This window comes from Lathyrus oleraceus, chromosome 4, assembly GCF_024323335.1.
Source record: "Lathyrus oleraceus cultivar Zhongwan6 chromosome 4, CAAS_Psat_ZW6_1.0, whole genome shotgun sequence".
Classification (NCBI taxonomy): Eukaryota; Viridiplantae; Streptophyta; class Magnoliopsida; order Fabales; family Fabaceae; genus Lathyrus; species Lathyrus oleraceus.
In genome coordinates this window covers 212,199,170-212,205,642 of record NC_066582.1, presented here as the reverse complement: position 1 = coordinate 212,205,642, position 6,473 = coordinate 212,199,170, and the positions used below count along the sequence as shown (strand labels likewise).

At 33.5% G+C, this 6,473-nt stretch overlaps 1 pseudogene; it reads right to left on the bottom strand.

Annotated features, from left to right (window-relative positions):
- Nucleotides 1-350: 350 nt before the first annotated feature.
- LOC127136718 (E3 ubiquitin protein ligase RIE1-like) lies at nt 351-4,134 on the bottom strand (annotated as a pseudogene).
- Nucleotides 4,135-6,473: the final 2,339 nt, after the last annotated feature.

Genomic DNA, 6,473 nt, shown 5'->3' with positions numbered 1-6,473 from the left:
TCAACCATCATGAACCAACTTGCTAGCTTGACAATCTCTTGACTTTGGGGACTCATGTAGGATCATATATGCATAAGATTATGGAATGTGAAGTATACCTTGAAATGTTTTGATCAATTGTTGAAGAAACATGTTGAAGAAGTCACACAAGATACCCAGATGAATTAGGGTTTCCAAGGCAAACCAACTCCAAACTCTTGATGATTCCTTGATCAAAATAACATGTGAAGATTATGGGGATACATATATGATGTCTAGAGCCAATGTAAACCAAATCTTGATTGAGATCATTGCATTGAGGGTCTCAAACCCTAGATATAAACTTGATAGAGCATAGGTGAGCATACACACTACCTACAAAAGAGTTAAACTAATACAATGACATACAATATAAAGTGCTTGGTGACCTCTCCCAATGCAAACCCAATGAATGAGGGGTAAGGAGGATTCCAAGGTGTGATCCCAATGATAATGCATATGAAGAGATATCATGAGGGATCTTAGGGTCAAAATTGGGGTCTTACACATTCATCTTTAACCATTTTACTATGCATGAAAAGTGGAAGTGATAGTTGCAGGGAGGAGTATGAAGCTCTACTATATCCTCATATAGACAAAGGCATATACAAAATTTTGCATCCTCAGGTAAAAATACTTGTTCATTAGCCATTGATCTGCTGTCGCACACAGGTCAAAAACGAGTAACTAAGAACGGTAGTCTAGCGAAGCGACACTCGAGTATCGTATCGCAAAGACTCTTGACAAATTAACCAAATAAAAAAAATAGGGGTATTTCGATTCGATTGAGAGTAAGTGATTATGAAAAGTGATTATAAAAGTGATTATGAAATAAGCTAATATACTATTTTGGTTTCCTAACTTATCATTGGTTAATATAATTTTCATGCCCTAAGCGAATTCTAATCCCCTTTTTATTACAGTAACAATAACAAGCGCATTGATACTAATATATGATATATGTTCCTAATTTCTGAATTAAGCAAACAAATTCCGAATTAAGCAAACGGGTTAAGCACACACGAATTAAGCAAACACGACTATGGAACATATATCAATTGAAATTAATCAACACATATTCTATAGAATTTGAATAAAGCATACAAAACATATAACAAAATATTGAAAGGGAAAAGACATTTGATTGAAAATTAAGAAACCTCAAAGTATTGGCATAAACCGATTACAGTAGATCAACCTTGTGAACTTTAGTTCTCCATGAAATCGTCTAAGAAATACTTTATCTTCCAAATTCAAAATAGGATTACTGTAGCAGTGAAAGACCTAATATAATAAAAGGGAAGTTTGGACCCTTAAGGGATCCGACCCGAAAATTACAAAAATCGGCTCAAACTAACTATTTTAATTAAGTGTGTAACTTCAACGAATTATTCTACACTCATTCATTCTGACTTTGATTTTGACTTCAACATGAAACTTGTAGCTCTTTCTCTTATCTTTCCAACACATATTAGAATGCGTTAATCCGACTCCTATAACTCAAGTTATGATTTGCAAAGTAACAAGATATCAAATAACTATTTATGCTGAAAATGAAGTACACAAATAAAATAAAGACAAAAATTAAATTAAATATAAAAACACACTAAAATAGTTAAAATAATATAATAAATCATAGAGTTGCCTAAGTACAATAGTAGAAGAAGGTGCATCAAAATTCACTAATCAACCATGTATCCGCTAAAGGTTTATGTGGAAAGAATCGATCTAACTCCACCACTAGCATTCTCCACATTGTTTAATAATTGAAATATGTATTTTGGAAGTATACTAATGTTTACTTCTAAAGCACCTTCACGTCCTGCAATAACATAGAGAATAACAATGATGCAGGGAAGACAACAAAAAAGAGCAATGTCAATTAAGCATGCCAAAACAACATAAAAGATAACAAAGAAGACATCAAATTTCAGTAAGATAACAACCAACCAGCACAAGGTTGAATCATTTTCTAGAAGGATATAACGATTCACCACTAGAGACAACCCAATAAAAGTACACCATCCACCAAATGAATGAAACCTAGTATTTATTAATTCACATCGCTTAGTGAACTTGGACGGAGACGACTTCCCTTCACCATCATCACTGCCTATTCCGTCAGAACTGACCCCACCATTATTCTCCCTCTGCCACCATCTCGAGTCTCCCCCTTTATGATTATTTCAACACACACACACACACATACACACTCACACACACACGTACCCTCTCTCTCTCTCTCTCTCTTTCTCTCTCTTTTCAATGTCAATAAAAGTCTCGTTCAGGGTCGTTGAGATTGAAATGATTTTATGGTTTGTGTGGGAAAATCAAAATGATTTAAGGTATGATTGCATGAAAACCCTATAGACTAGAATGAGATGGATTATGGGTTCTTAAAGGCATCAAGGTCGATGGATTCTCATGATGAAAAGGGAGAAAGAGAGTGATTTAGGGTTGTTGGTAAATTTTTTAAAGGTAAAAAGTAAAGTGAAATGTAAAATAGGGAAAAAGTAAAAGAAACCCGCAAAAATAAAATTTCAGATTTTTTTTTATTTTGTTTGTTATGTGAGGTGGTTGTAGATTCATGATAGTTAGTCAAAGTTGTCGTATGAAATGTCGCAATTCATAAGTTGCGGAAGTTGTGTGTCAATTGTCGTAACCCAAGTGTCGTAACCCAAGTGTCGTAAATCAACAACTTTCTTGTAGTGTGAAGATAGCCAAGAAAAAGTTTAGGGTAGTGAAGACAATGCTTTGGATGTCAAATTTGAAGACTTAAAAGCTGATATAGGAATTGTTGGTGAAATAACAGTTGATAATGAGGAAGTAGCTTATGAAAACCAAGGGAAAAGGCAAGGCTAAAGAGAATGGGAAAGGAAAAGGCAAGGCTAAAGGCAAGGTTAAAGGAAATGGAAAATCCAAGGTTGGGAGACCAAATAAACAAATGGAAGTGGAAGGATCATGTGAAGGAGTGGTTTGCTTGATGACGTGAAAGGAGTGGATCATGTCACACTTTGGTGGATAATATGTTTGAGGCATTGAACTTTGTATTTGTAACTGCAAGAGCGAAGCCTATTATCATCATGCTTGAAGAAATAAGAGTGTACCTTATATAGAGATGAGAGTCAAATAGGTAGAAAATTGTCAAATATGAAGGTACAATTCTACCAAATATCAAAAAGAGGATGATAAAGGAGTCACAATAAATAAATCATTGAATTGTTAGGTAATATGATAATACAAAAAAAGTTTAAAAATAATAAAATATAAATAAATAATTAATATAAAAGGTAAAGTTAAATAATAAAACTACATTTAATCTCAATATCACCTTCATATACATATTGATTGCAATTTCAGCAAAAATTAAAAGATACGTGCGCATGCTCAACAACAAAAATATCGCCTTCAATCTCAATAACTCTCCAGCAACACGTCTCAAAGCAGCTCGAGACAATAAACCATGCAAATTACCATAAAATGGACTTATACGCGCATGCTCAACTTCGTAAAAACTTTTTTGAAAAGAAGCTCTAATGTTGCGCAGTTGTAACTTCAAGTTGTTATTCGTAGCTTCTCAACATTTGACCATGTCACCTATACTGTTCCCCAACATCTGCTTTTACTTCCAATGAGCGGATTCAACCCTAAATATAATACATATTAAAAAAAAATACATAGTAAAAAATGTTTAAAAAAACATACCGATTAGTCGTGGTGTTAGCTAAATGTAATACACGATTAATCCATGCTCCAACAAATCTATGTCTATATAGAATCAACCACGTGGCTTTCACATAATCAATAAATCCACTAAAATTAGCACATGACTGCTCAAGTTGTTGCAATCGTCGATCATACTCAACCTCGTCACTAGCCCAGACAACTTTCATCATAATATGTTAATCGTCTTTTGCATGTCATTCACCACATATTGCTTGCATTTTGCACCAACATTTTTGTTTTAATCGATCTAAGAAACACAATTTCAATTGCTTTAATCAAACCAAGATCTCTATCTATCAAAATCACGTGTGGACACAAATATTTCTTCATAAACGATTGTTTAAGCTTATCCAACATCCAACAAAAATTCTTTATCTGCTCAAACTCCATATACGCAAATGCGACAACAAAAATCAACTCGGTTGATGTCATGCCAACAATTTTAAATAGAGGTTATCTATATTTGTTTGTCTTATAGGTGATGTCCATAACTAACACAATAGGAGAAATATTCAACAACTTAACTGAATATGGATGGGCCAAAAGTATCTCTCACAACTTCTGAGTCATCTCTTTTTCTATTATAATAAACATAGCCTGCATCCTCAACAAGCTTAAACAAATATTGTATCTCAATTATAGAATCTTTTATCTCTTTTTCTATCATACTCTTATGCTTGTATATTTGCGTGACCCGAGTGACATTATCTGGATCTCGCTCTTGCAAAGAAAGCAATATGTGTCTAGGTGAAACATGTCTCTTTGTCAAATCAACAATATATTGCTTCTCATCTGTGGTCAACCTACCAACAAAAGAATGCCCTTCTAAGCTATTAGGTAAACCATGGTTATGAACTTCACATTTTACATCAACCTTCCAGCAAAACCCATCTTTCGTCGGAGTCAACCTGATTTTAAATGGACATCCACATTTTTTGTCGCACTTTCGGTTCCACTATCAATATTCTTGTATTTCCCACCTTTATCACAACTAAATATTAATTTGTTACTTCTCCCTCTCCTGCCTGTTCCAGTATCTGAATGAGTGATAATAACTGTTATTTTTTTTGGATTCCAATCTCTTTAATCCACCTTATCACCTCTTATCGTGTACTAAATCTTTAAGTAGTTGAAAAAGTATCAGAAGTATGTACACATATTTCGGAAAGAAGTTCCATACTACATCAATAAAAAATTAAAATAAAAAATATAACAACACAAACCGGAAGTCTTCATAAGAGAGTTCCAATACATAAAATTAACAAACCAAAAATCTTTATGAATGAGTTTCGGTACATATGAGTGTGTTAACCGAAACATATGCTTGTATATTTGCATGACCCGAGTGACATTATCTGGATCTCGGTCTTGCAAAGAAAGCAATATGTGTCTAGGTGAAACATGTCTCTTTGTCAAATCAACAATATATTGCTTCTCATCTGTGGTCAACCTACCAACAAAAGAATGCCCTTCTAAGCTATTAGGTAAACCATGGTTATGAACTTCACATTTTACATCAACCTTCCAGCAAAACCCATCTTTCGTCGGAGTCAACCTGATTTTAAATGGACATCCACATTTTTTTGTCGCACTTTCGGTTCCACTATCAATATTCTTGTATTTCCCACCTTTATCACAACTAAATATTAATTTGTTACTTCTCCCTCTCCTGCCTGTTCTAGTATCTGAATGAGTGATAATAACTGTTATTTTTTTTGGATTCCAATCTCTTTAATCCACCTTATCACCTCTTATCGTGTACCAAATCTTTAAGTAGTTGAAAAAGTATCAGAAGTATGTACACATATTTCGGAAAGAAGTTCCATACTACATCAATAAAAAATTAAAATAAAAAATATATTACAAACCGGAAGTCTTCATAAGAGAGTTCCAGTACATAAAATTAACAAACCAAAAATCTTTATGAATGAGTTCCGGTACATATGAGTGTGTTAACCGAAACATATTTGTTAAGTGTTTTTACACCAAACCAGAATTCTTTTAGACTGTGTTCCAGAACACGTTTTATAATAAATCGGATGCCTTTAACTAAGTGTTTCGATAAAGAAAACAAACATACCATAATCTTTTTTAAGTGTTCCGTTACGAGTGTGAAATGGTGCAATTTTTGAAAGTCTTAAATAAATGGTAAAAAGTAAAATGATAAATTAATTAAAAATAAATAATTATAAAATTAAATTTTTTAACAAAATGCAGGAATATTAATCGTAAGCTAAAATTTTCTTTATTAATTATAATCAAATCTCACCAGAAATAAAAAACTGATTTATAAACGAAGGGACTAACATTTAAAAAAAACATTAAGAGGATTAAGCCTTTAGTTTTTAATCACTCATATAAATTCTTATATTTTTTAATTTTATTTTATTTAAAATAAATATTTTATACACATGATGAATATTCGTGAGGCAAAGGAGAAAGCATTTGTTACTCTTTCCCCCTCTTCATCTGCAGCACGCACACAACACATCCATCGTCGATTCACCTAAATCGCTTCCTCCTTCCACTCAAAATCCGACGTTACAATCTCTCCGTCCTAACTGTCCAATCTCCGTCGCCTTTCCACCGCACAAACATTCAAAATCTCGCTCGCGAAGTACTTTCGTTACGAAATCCGAACATTCGCGCCTTCTTTTTTCACTAGTATTGGCTCGCCGGCGATTCGTTTTCTGACGATTCATCGCCGGCGAAGAAGCGCACGATCATCA